The sequence below is a fragment of the Lotus japonicus genome, chromosome 1, assembly GCF_012489685.1.
Source record: "Lotus japonicus ecotype B-129 chromosome 1, LjGifu_v1.2".
NCBI lineage: Eukaryota > Viridiplantae > Streptophyta > Magnoliopsida > Fabales > Fabaceae > Lotus > Lotus japonicus.
This window is the reverse complement of record NC_080041.1, coordinates 20,304,199-20,321,762: the sequence shown is the minus strand read 5'-3', so window position 1 is coordinate 20,321,762 and position 17,564 is coordinate 20,304,199. Positions and strand designations below refer to the sequence as shown.

The 17,564-nt window shown below is 34.4% G+C and overlaps 1 pseudogene; it reads left to right on the top strand.

Moving 5' to 3' along the window:
* Nucleotides 1-1,738: 1,738 nt before the first annotated feature.
* Nucleotides 1,739-16,277, top strand: LOC130729598 (WAT1-related protein At1g09380-like; annotated as a pseudogene).
* Nucleotides 16,278-17,564: the final 1,287 nt, after the last annotated feature.

Below are 17,564 nucleotides of genomic sequence, written 5' to 3'. Positions count from 1 at the left end.
CATTGAGGGTAAAAGACATGCTGAAAAATCATGTATTCAAAATAAAGAACTCAAATACAAGTTACATGAGAGATTCAAACTCTCCCTTGTTTTTCTGGAAGGTTGGTTAGATCACTTTGACTTGTACCATGTTCAGTTGTTCACAAATTAACAAACATGAGATGGTATTAATAATTTTCTCTCCCAAGGAGATAACCTGTGAAAAACTCTCTGTTCATCTCTTTCATTCTCCTCAAAACAGAACAACTCATGTCTATCTGTTCAAAACAGGGTTATGATTCAACAAATTAAGATTAATCAATTTTTAATCTCTTTGAAAGTTGTCCTCTCCTAAGTGTGGTGGCAGAAAAGGTTAGTCTCTCCCTCCCCCAACTTCTAGGATTAGTTTATTTTTCTTTCTTGAGAGTAAATTCTGTAACCCAACTTCTCACAAAAGCATATCTCCACAGTTAATTTTGACTTCTAGAACCCAGCAACACGTCTTTATTATATTTTAGTAGTACTTTCTTTAACTTCCTTGGCTTCTTTACATTTGAACTTTCTGCTAGAAAATTTGTTCAAATAATGAACACTTCCTAATATAGAACACATTAACTCCTAGTAAACAACCATCCATCACTTCACGAAAATGTCCTTACCTAGCTAGTGAACACATTTTCTACTTCACATTCACATTGTAATTAAGAGTTCTTTTACTTTTCATTTCGATCTTATATTAACATAGAGTTAATTACAACTTTGGTCCCCGACGTTTACCAATGTCACGATTTTGGTCCCCCACTTAATTTAATTACATGGATGGTCCCCGACGTTGTAGGTCGTGTGCAACGTTAGTCCTACCGTTTATTTCTTAATGGAGGAGGCTTACGTGGACATCTAGTTGGAGAGAAAAAGGAGATCTGAGGAGAGAGGGAAGCACGTGAGTATCACGTGAACTCACGTGAACCTTATATGAACTCATTATACCCAAATCTGAAACCCTAGGGATCTAAATCGCGTTACCTTCTTCGTTCCAGGGAGGTCAGGGGTTTGGGTATAATGGGTTCAGATAAGGGTCACGTGATACTCACGTGCTTCCCTCTCTCCTCATACCTCATTTCTCTCTCTAACTGGACGTCCACGTAAACCTCCTCCATTAAGAAATAAACGGTAGGACTAACGTTGCACACGGCCTACAACGTCGGGGACCATCCATGTAATTAAATTAGGTGGGGGACCAAAATCGTGGCATTGGTAAACGTCAGGGACCAAAGTTGCAATTAAGCCATTAACATAGGCTTAACATATTTGAATTCCACTATACTGTTTCTTTTAAGTGAGTGGTCAAGTTGGTTCTGAAAATGTTAAATGTTGCCAAATTCAATTTGTCCGTAGAAGAACAAAATACCTCTCGCAGTCACTAATTGTGTAAAATGTAGGTTAACTTAGTCCTTAACCGAAGTTTTATCTGGCAACAACTAGAACTAACTTGGCGTCATTTTACATAGTCAAAGACTAAATTAGTCCGTAGAAGAACGAAATAACTCTCGGAGTCACTATTGTATTTGCATACCTCAGCCGGTGCTGAGTCAAAACTGCTTCTTTCTTCTCTCTTTGGTGGTGGAAACATTTAGATATATATATATATATATATATATATATATATATATATATATATATATATATATCGATCCCTCTTGTGGGAAGACACAAGGCACTTGTTTGTTTACCTTGTCTAATTTTCTTCATAGTGAGAAGAATGAGTGGCACAAAGAGAGAAAGGGAGGGAAAGAACATGAAGGCTCTGGTGAGCATGTTGCTGGTGCAAGTTTTTTTAACAGGGGTGGAGCTTCTTTCAAGGGTGGTTCTGGTTCAGGGAACTTTCATATTTGCACTCCTTACATATAGGCATATTGTTGCTACTATTTGTATCATCCCTTTTGCACTCTACTTCGAAAGGTACAATACAAACACTTTTATTTCATTCAATTGATTAATTATAACTAGTAGTCACTTTTTGCTCTTAATTAGTGTTATTATGTACAACATTTTTTTTTTATATATTTATTCATGTTTTGCCCTTTAATTTTGTTTGTTATGGGGCAGGGATCGACCAAAGAACTTCAATTGGACAGTTTGGTTTTGAATTTTTGTTAATGCATTAGTGGGGTATGCATTCTCTAATTATCTCCTTGAAACTACAGGATCTCCCTTCATGAAAATATATGAGCATTTATTCATAAACGACAAGATTCATTTTTTGGCTATATATGTTGTAGTATTATAGTAGTGATAAAAAAAACACTTACTAGTAAGCTACATTAACATGTTATGTGAAACTTTAACATGAATTTGAGAGTAAACATAAATTGGAAAAACGCCTAATATTGTGCGATTTTAACTCTAATTGAATTTTCAACATTATGCAGAATGACCGGCGCTATAGGATTTTACTATTATGGCCTGCGAGACACGTCAGCTACCTATGCTATCAATTTTCTCAACATGGTTCCTATTTGCACCTTCATTGTCTCTGTCATATGCAGGTATAGCAAGATTTTTTTTTTGTGTGTTTGACACATGTGTCAGTATCTGCTCGGGAAACTATAACTGTTTCTCTCGGTGCCCATTAGGGTGGGCAAGTTTCAAATTGGTCCATGGGTGGACCAATGCCTAAGAATCGTTGGATATAGGAATCTAGAAATATTCTTAAAATAGATGGTTAGGATTAAGTAAGTTAATGTTAAAAGGGTAAAAGCGTCATATTCTCTCTCCCTTACTCAAACTTTCCTCCATCAAAAACTCACACTACCCGGCCGCTGCCTCCTCCGCCATCGTCTGCCACCACTATCGTTGTTGTTCTGGTGTTCTCTTTAAGCGATAGCCCACAGCGTCGGTCCAGGCGGCGAGGATGTTGACGCCGGGAGCGATTAGATCCGGTTTGAGAATTCGAGGGTTCATACCGTTCGGTCCTCTGGCGGAGAACGAAGCGAGAACCGGTGTCAGTTTGATTCCGAGGATCGTTCCTTTGAAATCGAGAGTGGCGGTGGGGTTTGTAGAAGAGGAGCTGTAGGCTTTGATTGCATCTCCTTCGTTGCATCTCCGACGAGCCCTTCGCCGTTGGAGATTCCATTCGCTAGAATCATTCCTTCACCACCGGCCCCTTCGCAACCCGTATCATTCACGCTGAGATTTGTGTTCATCGACAGATCTATCAAATTCCAGCGGGGTTGGAATATCTTACGGCACAACGTAGGGCCAATCGAGATTCAAACTTACCAGTTAATGCCATTTGGGAACTTTTGGGTTCGCAGCGGTTTAAGGGAGAGATCTGTTGGTCAATTGGAGGTGTTCTTCAATGAGCAGTGTGTGTAACACCCTCTAAACCCCACGTAATTATTAAGCCATAAATCAGAGTAAAATGCATAACACAGAGGGTGTCACACTTATTCTCCAGAAACATAAATCAAAACACCTGTCATGCTCATAATAAATATATAAATTTTCCAACTTTAATGTCGCAACATCATATGCATAGCACAACGGATTTATTTCAACTCCAAAATTTAACATAAAGAGAGTTCATAGGTAACTCTTAACATCAAGGTACAAAACTAAACATTTCCCGGTGTTACATAACAGAGCATGACTCCCCTAACTAAACCGTAAATGAAAGACTAGCTCCTCCAACTAACCCTCGCGAGAAGCTCGACTATCTTCGGTACCTGAGCGATGTCGCATAGAACATCATTCCAACAGAAGGGTGAGAACTCATATCATATGAATAAGCATAATAATAAATAATGTAAAAGTTTATCTATGCTCCACATAAATTACTCACATTCACTAACAAATAATAAATTATGTAATTTTAACATAATTAATCAAGTTCACAGTTATGGCAAATACTCCATAAATTATAGCTCAATTAGAACATATATAATAGTCTCTAATTACCACCACATCAAATCTCTCCAAAAATATCACCATAACACATATGACTCAAGTGAGACCCGTGCAAATGCCTTTGGTACCAAAGTTGTTATCCTTAGCGGTATCACCGCGTCCACTCCAGACAGATAACCACCAATAAAGCCCTCGCTCTAGGCTTCAAAACCACTCCAGTTTTGGGACAAGTCACTAGCCTCCACGAGAACTAGCAAACATTGCCTCTTGACAACTATGCAGTGTATTGTGCAAAACTCAACTAACATATGCATATTCAGACCATCTCCAAGTCCTAATTATTTTAGCATATTCATCACCAGTTGCACAAAACACATATTACATGTTATCAATTATACAACTTGCAATCACAACAACTTAGCATCTCAAACATAACATCAATTCAGAAACAACATCATATAATGATTATTAAAAATAGATGTAAATTAAATATAATTCATATATAACAGGTTCTGCAACTATTTCCTAAAGACTGGATTTCTCTCTAAATTTTCCCAAAAACTCGCGACATGCTCATGCTCGCCATCTCGCGACATCTCACTGCACAACTCGCCATGTCGCGACATCTCACGACATCTCCCTACGCAACTCGCCATGTCGCTGAATAACTCGCCATGTCGCGACATCTCACGACATCTCCCTACGCAACTCGCCATGTCGCTACATCTTGCGACATCTTCCTGCGCAACTCGCCATGTGCGCGCACCACACATCTAATGAACTATTAAACAGATGTAAATTATCAAATGTACTCAGAAAAATCTAATATTTTTATCATGGTTCCGTATACACGTTTTGTAAACCTCTATAAATTTTCAAGTCACAATTCGAAGTACAAAAATCAGGAAAAATCGTACACTAACCGCAGTTCGCAAGAAACTGGACAGCTTAACCTATACTCACTAAAATACACATAACTCGAGCTACAGACGTCGGAATGACGTGAAACCAGTGGAAAAAGTTTCGTAACAGAAAAACCTACAACTTTTATGAAGACTACTTCTTCAAATTCGGCCATTAACATAGCACGAAAAAGGGTACAAGAGAACGTAAATTTCTGCGCATCATGCAAGCCTATCATCTACCCCCAAAATCATCTAAAAACCAAACCCTAACTATTTCAATTTGGGATTTTTTGCAACCTAGGGTTCCTAAATCATGCTTTCTATCATTATCCACTATCATACCAATCCATAAAACATGAATTCAAACCCTTACCTCTTGTAGATCAGTTCTAAGTTTTCTCCTCTTTTCTCCTCTCCTTCTCTGCTTTCACGTGTTTCTTGTTCTGCTTCTCTTCTAATCCTTATTTTTTTCTTTTCTTTCTTTCTATTTCACTCCTAACCCTTAAATAACCATACAATGGGCCCCACTCTCAATTACTCACAATAAACCCTAAAACCTTATTTATCTATATCACATAATCACTTAATTATCTAACAAAATCACTTAATTACCATATACCATAATACTAATTAAAATAAAATAATAAATAACCTAATAACAGAAAATGGGGTGTTACAACTCTCCCCCACTTAAGAATTTTCGCCCTCGAAAATTGCCTTAAACGAACAACTCGGGATAGGAATTCCAAAACAGTATCGATTGTGTCATAAACACATATCGAATACAAAAAGAATTAGACATGCTAATAACCCTAGACTACTGACCAATCATGCTCTGATACCACTAATGTAACACCCTCTAAACCCCACGTAATTATTAAGCCATAAATCAGAGTAAAATGCATAACACAGAGGGTGTCACACTTATTCTCCAGAAACATAAATCAAAACACCTGTCATGCTCATAATAAATATATAAATTTTCCAACTTTAATGTCGCAACATCATATGCATAGCACAACGGATTTATTTCAACTCCAAAATTTAACATAAAGAGAGTTCATAGGTAACTCTTAACATCAAGGTACAAAACTAACCATTTCCCGGTGTTACATAATAGAGCATGACTCCCCTAACTAAACCGTAAATGAAAGACTAGCTCCTCCAACTAACCCTCGCGAGAAGCTCGACTATCTTCGGTACCTGAGCGATGTCGCATAGAACATCATTCCAACAGAAGGGTGAGAACTCATATCATATGAATAAGCATAATAATAAATAATGTAAAAGCTTATCTATGCTCCACATAAATTACTCACATTCACTAACAAATAATAAATTATGTAATTTTAACATAATTAATCAAGTTCACAGTTATGGCAAATACTCCATAAATTATAGCTCAATTAGAACATATATAATAGTCTCTAATTACCACCACATCAAATCTCTCCAAAAATATCACCATAACATATATGACTCAAGTGAGACCCGTGCAAATGCCTTTGGTACCAAAGTTGTTATCCTTAGCGGTATCACCGCGTCCACTCCAGACAGATAACCACCAATAAAGCCCTCGCTCTAGGCTTCAAAACCACTCCAGTTTTGGGACAAGTCACTAGCCTCCACGAGAACTAGCAAACATTGCCTCTTGACAACTATGCAGTGTATTGTGCAAAACTCAACTAACATATGCATATTCAGACCATCTCCAAGTCCTAATTATTTTAGCATATTCATCACCAGTTGCACAAAACACATATTACATGTTATCAATTATACAACTTGCAATCACAACAACTTAGCATCTCAAACATAACATCAATTCAGAAACAACATCATATAATGATTATTAAAAATAGATGTAAATTAAATATAATTCATATATAACAGGTTCTGCAACTATTTCCTAAAGACTGGATTTCTCTCTAAATTTTCCCAAAAACTCGCGACATGCTCATGCTCGCCATCTCGCGACATCTCACTGCACAACTCGCCATGTCGCGACATCTCACGACATCTCCCTACGCAACTCGCCATGTCGCTGAATAACTCGCCATGTCGCGACATCTCACGACATCTCCCTACGCAACTCGCCATGTCGCTACATCTTGCGACATCTTCCTGCGCAACTCGCCATGTGCGCGCACCACACATCTAATGAACTATTAAACAGATGTAAATTATCAAATGTACTCAGAAAAATCTAATATTTTTATCATGGTTCCGTATACACGTTTTGTAAACCTCTATAAATTTTCAAGTCACAATTCGAAGTACAAAAATCAGGAAAAATCGTACACTAACCGCAGTTCGCAAGAAACTGGACAGCTTAACCTATACTCACTAAAATACACATAACTCGAGCTACAGACGTCGGAATGACGTGAAACCAGTGGAAAACGTTTCGTAACAGAAAAACCTACAACTTTTATGAAGACTACTTCTTCAAATTCGGCCATTAACATAGCACGAAAAAGGGTACAAGAGAACGTAAATTTCTGCGCATCATGCAAGCCTATCATCTACCCCCAAAATCATCTAAAAACCAAACCCTAACTATTTCAATTTGGGAATTTTTGCAACCTAGGGTTCCTAAATCATGCTTTCTATCATTATCCACTATCATACCAATCCATAAAACATGAATTCAAACCCTTACCTCTTGTAGATCAGTTCTAAGTTTTCTCCTCTTTTCTCCTCTCCTTCTCTGCTTTCACGTGTTTCTTGTTCTGCTTCTCTTCTAATCCTTATTTTTTTCTTTTCTTTCTTTCTATTTCACTCCTAACCCTTAAATAACCATACAATGGGCCCCACTCTCAATTACTCACAATAAACCCTAAAACCTTATTTATCTATATCACATAATCACTTAATTATCTAACAAAATCACTTAATTACCATATACCATAATACTAATTAAAATAAAATAATAAATAACCTAATAACAGAAAATGGGGTGTTACAACTCTCCCCCACTTAAGAATTTTCGCCCTCGAAAATTGCCTTAAACGAACAACTCGGGATAGGAATTCCAAAACAGTATCGATTGTGTCATAAACACATATCGAATACAAAAAGAATTAGACATGCTAATAACCCTAGACTACTGACCAATCATGCTCTGATACCACTAATGTAACACCCTCTAAACCCCACGTAATTATTAAGCCATAAATCAGAGTAAAATGCATAACACAGAGGGTGTCACACTTATTCTCCAGAAACATAAATCAAAACACCTGTCATGCTCATAATAAATATATAAATTTTCCAACTTTAATGTCGCAACATCATATGCATAGCACAACGGATTTATTTCAACTCCAAAATTTAACATAAAGAGAGTTCATAGGTAACTCTTAACATCAAGGTACAAAACTAAACATTTCCCGGTGTTACATAACAGAGCATGACTCCCCTAACTAAACCGTAAATGAAAGACTAGCTCCTCCAACTAACCCTCGCGAGAAGCTCGACTATCTTCGGTACCTGAGCGATGTCGCATAGAACATCATTCCAACAGAAGGGTGAGAACTCATATCATATGAATAAGCATAATAATAAATAATGTAAAAGCTTATCTATGCTCCACATAAATTACTCACATTCACTAACAAATAATAAATTATGTAATTTTAACATAATTAATCAAGTTCACAGTTATGGCAAATACTCCATAAATTATAGCTCAATTAGAACATATATAATAGTCTCTAATTACCACCACATCAAATCTCTCCAAAAATATCACCATAACACATATGACTCAAGTGAGACCCGTGCAAATGCCTTTGGTACCAAAGTTGTTATCCTTAGCGGTATCACCGCGTCCACTCCAGACAGATAACCACCAATAAAGCCCTCGCTCTAGGCTTCAAAACCACTCCAGTTTTGGGACAAGTCACTAGCCTCCACGAGAACTAGCAAACATTGCCTCTTGACAACTATGCAGTGTATTGTGCAAAACTCAACTAACATATGCATATTCAGACCATCTCCAAGTCCTAATTATTTTAGCATATTCATCACCAGTTGCACAAAACACATATTACATGTTATCAATTATACAACTTGCAATCACAACAACTTAGCATCTCAAACATAACATCAATTCAGAAACAACATCATATAATGATTATTAAAAATAGATGTAAATTAAATATAATTCATATATAACAGGTTCTGCAACTATTTCCTAAAGACTGGATTTCTCTCTAAATTTTCCCAAAAACTCGCGACATGCTCATGCTCGCCATCTCGCGACATCTCACTGCACAACTCGCCATGTCGCGACATCTCACGACATCTCCCTACGCAACTCGCCATGTCGCTGAATAACTCGCCATGTCGCGACATCTCACGACATCTCCCTACGCAACTCGCCATGTCGCTACATCTTGCGACATCTTCCTGCGCAACTCGCCATGTGCGCGCACCACACATCTAATGAACTATTAAACAGATGTAAATTATCAAATGTACTCAGAAAAATCTAATATTTTTATCATGGTTCCGTATACACGTTTTGTAAACCTCTATAAATTTTCAAGTCACAATTCGAAGTACAAAAATCAGGAAAAATCGTACACTAACCGCAGTTCGCAAGAAACTGGACAGCTTAACCTATACTCACTAAAATACACATAACTCGAGCTACAGACGTCGGAATGACGTGAAACCAGTGGAAAAAGTTTCGTAACAGAAAAACCTACAACTTTTATGAAGACTACTTCTTCAAATTCGGCCATTAACATAGCACGAAAAAGGGTACAAGAGAACGTAAATTTCTGCGCATCATGCAAGTCTATCATCTACCCCCAAAATCATCTAAAAACCAAACCCTAACTATTTCAATTTGGGAATTTTTGCAACCTAGGGTTCCTAAATCATGCTTTCTATCATTATCCACTATCATACCAATCCATAAAACATGAATTCAAACCCTTACCTCTTGTAGATCAGTTCTAAGTTTTCTCCTCTTTTCTCCTCTCCTTCTCTGCTTTCACGTGTTTCTTGTTCTGCTTCTCTTCTAATCCTTATTTTTTTCTTTTCTTTCTTTCTATTTCACTCCTAACCCTTAAATAACCATACAATGGGCCCCACTCTCAATTACTCACAATAAACCCTAAAACCTTATTTATCTATATCACATAATCACTTAATTATCTAACAAAATCACTTAATTACCATATACCATAATACTAATTAAAATAAAATAATAAATAACCTAATAACAGAAAATGGGGTGTTACAGTGTGTAGCTACTTGCGGTTTAAGGAATTGAGTAAACTCAATATTTAACAAGTTCATGATTTGAGATCAAATTTCTGAAATTGCGTATGGTTCAATATAAAGGTTTTGTTGAGGGATCAAAATTAAGAGGAAAGGAGGTGATGGTTGTTGTTGTTGTTGGTGGCTGGCTGGCTGCAATGGGGTGTGATCGAGGAAAGAGAAGGGGCGGGTGGAGGGTAGCGTGGGAAGGAGGGAGTTAGTGTGTTGGGGATGGGGAGGGGGGAAATTACTGAAGAGACCCTTGGTCCACCCATGGACCAACTTGAAATTTGCCCATCCTAGTGGGCACCGTTTCTCTCAATCTCTTTTGAAATTTGAATACATCCCTGCTCCACTATGCTTATATATGCAACATTCTTAATTGCATAGTTAAGCATTATAATTAGTTATTTTGTGTTACTGCGCAGGATGGAAAATCTAAGGATGCAAACATGTGTTGGTCAAGCTAAGTGTTTGGGGGCAATTTTGTGTGTTGGTGGAGCGTTAGTTACAAGTCTTTACAAGCAGGGACGGAGGCAGGAATTTTATTGGGGGTGACGAAGATTTAAAGGAAGGTAATTTATAAAAAAAAATTTACTTTAGGTAATTTATAAGAAAATTTCACTTTTTCTCATAAAGCATGTGCAAAAAAATCATATATAACTAGCAGTTTTTTATAAGCATAAGAAATATATAATTAGTTTTAGTATAAGAGATACTAACCAGCTCATAAGCATTCTGAGAAGAAAAAAAAAATCAGACTTCACAAAAAAAGAACAATTTGAGCTTTTGAGCCAGCTCATAAGCATTCTTCATTGTCTATCTCTTTTTTCTTAAAGAATGAGTCAATAGTTCTCTTTTTAGTCATCTTTCAAGAAAGGAAGAATTTGAGCCACACACTACTTCAAAGTTCAAACATGTAAATTCACTAAAAATACAAACAATTTTTTTAGCTAGGTAATGGTTAGTGTCAAATCTTCTATATATATATATATGTAAAGCACACTTGAGTTTTTGCATTAAATACAAAAGCAAAACTTAAGTGTTGCATTGTATTGAAAGCATCCAAACAAAAAAAAAACTTTGTAATAAATATGTTAAACAATAATAAAGTTAAAATTGAAAATATATATATTGTAAAAAACTATTCAACTACTTACATTAAATAAAAACATCCATAAACTTAAAATTTACTTTAGTTTTGTATTTCACAAATATTAAAAATTAAATTCAATAAGAAAATAATATTTATTAACAAATAATTTTGGGAAGAAAGAGACAAAAATATTTCAACATTAAACTTCCAGTAGCACACTTTTCATAAAGTTTCAACTGAAAGTACTACTTTTAAGGCTAAAAAATGAAAGAAAGATATAAATACCACTTTATAAAAGTCTTTTTCTTTTATAAAATATTTTACACAAACAAAGACTAAATTATTCAACTCTAATTATATATTTTCATACTTTTGCTTATTATTGAGAGTGCATTACTATTAAAACATATTATCACCAAATGAACTTAAAATAATTTCTATTAAAGCACAACATAAAACATGTGCTTTAATATACTAAAAAATTAGTGTACATTTCATTACATCTATGATATTCTTAATTATCTACTATTGAATAATTTTTTCTTATATTACATATATTATTGTTACAAATAATAGACATATAACTTAAAACAAACTCGTGCATTATCCGTGCAACGCACGGGTTTAATTTCTAGTTTATAGTAATATAATGACTACATATCAATAATTTCATAAAGCCCAAATTCATAAATTTTATGATGATTAAATAAGGCTATACAGTCTCTCAAAATTTATTTTCTTGCAGAGAACAAAACAACAATGAATGAATGTTTCAGCATCTGATTAGTCCTAACGACACTTTTTTTTATTTGCTACTCCACTCACTTTAATCCCCCTGTATTCTTGATTATGTTTTTCAGTTTCTCATTTGCAGCCACAAGTTCACACTAGCTACTAGTGCCACACTCCGACACTTATAGTGAATGCAAATCATGAAATTATACTTGATAAAAAATATTAAAAAATTATGCAACTCATCAAAACTAAAAAAGAAATGAATACAAAGAAACAGAGGGAAACAGAAGCAAGAAAAGGAACGGATAAAAGTGGGGGTGCTAAAAAATATTTTTTTTATATGTATTGGTTAGAAAATTTCCAAACTTGGGGGTGACCGGAGCATGAGTCTGTCACCCCACTCGCTCCGTCCCTGTTTACAAGGGAAAAGAATTTTACATTCATCATACTAGTCACCACCACGATATCTATGATGCTGGGGCACATCAGCATCACATGCTTCGCGGCACTTTCTTTTTGATTTTGGCTTGTTGCTCATTATCAGCTTGGTTTATTGCACAGGTATAGTTGGTTTCGTGCTATAGTATTAGAATCTCTATAATCAAGTGATTTAGCATTTGTGCATTGTTAACACTTGAAGTCTGAGGCATCCAATGTACTCTCTGAGTCTGGAACGCCCTAACCTGGCCTCAAGGTAGGGTCACACTTGTCACAAAGGTCAGGGCAAAGTAAGCAACACAAAGGGTTACATGTTGCTCATAAACCCCTAATAAAGTGGGAGGGCTTGTATATAACCCCCTCAAACCAATTTAATGTTGTTCCAAATTATTTAGCTACTACTAGAAATAAGCTACTAGAAACTCCTAGTAACTCAGAGGACAAAGCAAGATTTTATATATAAGGGAAGCTTGGTCCAGCTGAAGGAGTATTTTCACTCATGAATTTTGGGACCAAAAGCTAAATATTTATTGCTGGTAACTACTAGGAGTCAATATAAGTTTACCATGTACCCTTAATGCTGGTACCCACTTTTTTTTAATGTGATTATTAAACTTCTTACGTAGCTATTTTCAATTTAAACAGGTGAAGTTGCATAAAGTATTTCCTTTGAAGTATTGGGGATCAATGCTACAATGTCTTATGGCAGCAATCCAAGCTGCAATTATAGGCCCGTTCATTGATTCTAGTGAAGCTGCTTGGAGACTACAGTGGAATCTACAACTTGTAACTATAGTGTACTCGGTAAGATATACATAATTTTTGTATCTTTGAAATGAAGTTGTCATATGTCTTAATGAATTAAGACTACTAGGATTCTTCAATTAAAAGAATATATTAAAATTAAATTAAGTATATGATATTTATATAAAACAATTGAGAGCAGAGATCTTCCATATCACTTTATGTATTGTTTGTAGTTCTAAATCCAATTATGATACAAATGGCGGTTGGCTCCAAGTGATACATGTTTGATTTTCGATTTCGAGTTTTGTGCATGACATGACCACTGAAGTTACTAATTAGTTAGATTTTTATTTTTATTTTTTGTGTATAGGGAGCACTGGCTACAGCTGCTACATTTTGCTTAATGTCTTGGGTAGTTTCAATCAAAGGACCAACTTATCCGCCAATGTTCAATCCCTTGGCTCTTATTTTTGTGGCCATATCAGAAGCTATCTTACTTGGGGAACCACTAAAAGTTGGAACGTATGAATATTTCTCCTTCTTAGCTTCATGCAAGTTTTAATTTTTTTTCTCTTTTAATTATCTTGTCTAGGCATTGTGAAGTTAATTTGGCTCTTCATATCCAATAAGCGTGTGTTCAAATTTCTGTTAGCAGAATTTAAAAGCACTTACATAGAAAATTGATGACTCGCAATGGATTTAATAAAAAGTACTTCTAGATGAATGTAACGGAAATTCAAACGCTGGCTAAATTGAAGCTATATCAGTTTGGCTTTTCTCAATAGCTTCTATTATAATCTAGCTTGGAAAATCACTTATCAAAAACCTATTTGCAGGATACTTGGCATGGTTATCATCATAATGGGATTATACTCCTTTTTGTGGGGCAAAACGAATGAGACACCCCAATTGTCTCAAACAGGGGCGGAGGCAGGAATTTTATTGGGGGGTGACGAAGATTTAAAGGAAGGTAATTTATAAAAAAAATTTACTTTAGGTAATTTATAAGAAAATTTCACTTTTTCTCATAAAGCATGTGCAAAAAAATCATATATAACTAGCAGTTTTTTATAAGCATAAGAAATATATAATTAGTTTTAGTATAAGAGATACTAACCAGCTCTTAAGCATTCTGAGAAGAAAAAAAAAATCAGACTTCACAAAAAAAGAACAATTTGAGCTTTTGAGCCAGCTTATAAGCATTCTTCATTGTCTATCTCTTTTTTCTTAAAGAATGAGTCAATAGTTCTCTTTTTAGTCATCTTTCAAGAAAGGAAGAATTTGAGCCACACACTACTTCAAAGTTCAAACATGTAAATTCACTAAAAATACAAACAATTTTTTTAGCTAGGTAATGGTTAGTGTCAAATCTTCTATATATATATATGTAAAGCACACTTGAGTTTTTGCATTAAATACAAAAGCAAAACTTAAGTGTTGCATTGTATTGAAAGCATCCAAACAAAAAAAAAAACTTTGTAATAAATATGTTAAACAATAATAAAGTTAAAATTGAAAATATATATATTGTAAAAAACTATTCAACTACTTACATTAAATAAAAACATCCATAAACTTAAAATTTACTTTAGTTTTGTTTTTCACAAATATTAAAAATTAAATTCAATAAGAAAATAATATTTATTAACAAATAATTTTGGGAAGAAAGAGACAAAAATATTTCAACATTAAACTTCCAGTAGCACACTTTTCATAAAGTTTCAACTGAAAGTACTACTTTTAAGGCTAAAAAATGAAAGAAAGATATAAATACCACTTTATAAAAGTCTTTTTCTTTTATAAAATATTTTACACAAACAAAGACTAAATTATTCAACTCTAATTATATATTTTCATACTTTTGCTTATTATTGAGAGTGCATTACTATTAAAACATATTATCACCAAATGAACTTAAAATAATTTCTATTAAAGCACAACATAAAACATGTGCTTTAATATACTAAAAAATTAGTGTACATTTCATTACATCTATGATATTCTTAATTATCTACTATTGAATAATTTTTTCTTATATTACATATATTATTGTTACAAATAATAGACATATAACTTAAAACAAACTCGTGCATTATCCGTGCAACGCACGGGTTTAATTTCTAGTTTATAGTAATATAATGACTACAAATCAATAATTTCATAAAGCCCAAATTCATAAATTTTATGATGATTAAATAAGGCTATACAGTCTCTCAAAATTTATTTTCTTGCAGAGAACAAAACAACAATGAATGAATGTTTCAGCATCTGATTAGTCCTAACGACACTTTTTTTTATTTGCTACTCCACTCACTTTAATCCCCCTGTATTCTTGATTATGTTTTTCAGTTTCTCATTTGCAGCCACAAGTTCACACTAGCTACTAGTGCCACACTCCCACACTTATAGTGAATGCAAATCTATGAAATTATGCAACAAAAAAAAAAATCTATGAAATTATACTTGATAAAAAATATTAAAAAATTATGCAACTCATCAAAACTAAAAAAGAAATGAATACAAAGAAACAGAGGGAAACAGAAGCAAGAAAAGGAACGGATAAAAGTGGGGGTGCTAAAAAATATTTTTTTTATATGTATTGGTTAGAAAATTTCCAAACTTGGGGGTGACCGGAGCATGAGTCCGTCACCCCACTCGCTCCGTCCCTGGTCTCAAACAAATGTTGCAGCTGCAGAAGTATCAATAATCATGTATGATGTTCCTGGTCATGTGGAGCAATCAACAGCTGTAGTAGCACCAAGTTCTTCACAAATTGAATTATTTAAAGCAAGATTGGTTCTTTGCTTTTTTTTTTCATCGGTTTTTTTTTGGGGGATAGGGTTAAAGGAAATAAGAGCTAAAGGATTGGACATTGGAGGATAAGTAGGTCCTTTGATTGAAATTGCTCAAAGACATTAAGCAAAATGTAGCAGTTGTAGTCAGTGCTTCCTATTTTGGTATTGCTATTATAGATATTATCTCTCTTCAAAATTGTACTAATTAATAAACGATTCATCTCTCTTTGCTTGCTTTATGAAGGAACAGAGATACGTAACATGGGAAGGCTAGAAATCTAGGTAGAAAACTGCACTGTTCTTTTACCAAAATATGTGAAAATGAAGATAGTGAATAGTGATGCACTTGCAGCTAGTTACTATAATGGAAATGTGAGGGACTGTGTTGTAAATTGGATTTGATATTTAGCTTTTCCCTTCATTTAAAAGTGGGCAATATAGACTAACAAATGCTTGACATATAATACGGTAGTATTTTAAATTGCGGTCGCGACTGTAGTTGTGGTCTATCAATCCACATTCGTCAAAACTCCACATTGGAGGCCGGGAAACAGGATATGTGACTCAATCCATGCAAGTCTGCTTTCGGAGTGGAGGCCGGGAAATTCCTGAGGTGTATGCTAATCAATCGGTGTATTTCGGGGGTTAGATTTCCCACCCCACTACTTGGATTTCACACCCCCAATTTTCGGATTTTTATATTCCGAATTATTTCGGAATTTAATATTCCGAAATTTACATACTTAGTAGTACAAAATACAACATAACATCTCACTTTTGAGTGAGAAAATACTTCGGAAATTAAGTTTCCGAAATACTTCAGAAATTAAGTTTCCGAAATTTATTTTAAGTGGGGTGACATTTCTAATGGGTGGGGTGTCAAATCCTCCCCTCGTGTATTTCTCATCATGTCAGCATACAATATAACCATTTTCAGGCGATGACTAAAACTAGAGTATTTTCCTAGATGCAAGGGTGTTTTTGCAGCTTTACTACTATTAGGGACCGAAATCAAACTGCACTCATTGTAGAGGGACAAAAAACCTAATTAACCATTTTTTTACGTTTAAATGCAAATAAATTGGAGCCTTCAATTAATATTATTCATATGTCTTACTCATTGATGATTGGTAAGTGCTAAGAAATATAAATAGGTTGGGCCGTACTCACCTTTCTAAAGTTCAAATTTGTTCTACCTTCCAAAATTTTTAAGAGTTGACCTAACCTTAACAAAAGATTAATACAAGGCATAGACTTGAATCATGAGTATTCTTAATTATTAAAAGATTAGTACAAACCATAGACTTAAGTTCAAAAAAAAAAACCATAGACTTAAAAGGTTTTACTTGACTTATATTAAAAGATTAATTATATTCAAATAGAAAGGTAGACCCAAGTTTTCATATAACTTAACATGTTCAAATTTTAAGTCAATACATATAAAATTTCGAAACATTATAATAAAATATAGAGAATAATATATATCAACTCAATCAATCAAATTATAAGAAAGTGTCACATTAACTAATTAAATTAAATGAAAATAAATGTTTCTCCCACATCTTGAAATTTTATTGGTTGATATTATAAAAGTCATTTCCATTCTTAGTGTCTATAAATTATTAAAAAATTAGTTTAGTAAATAGACTTCTAAAAACATTTTAACCTTATTTATTGATCACATTGTCA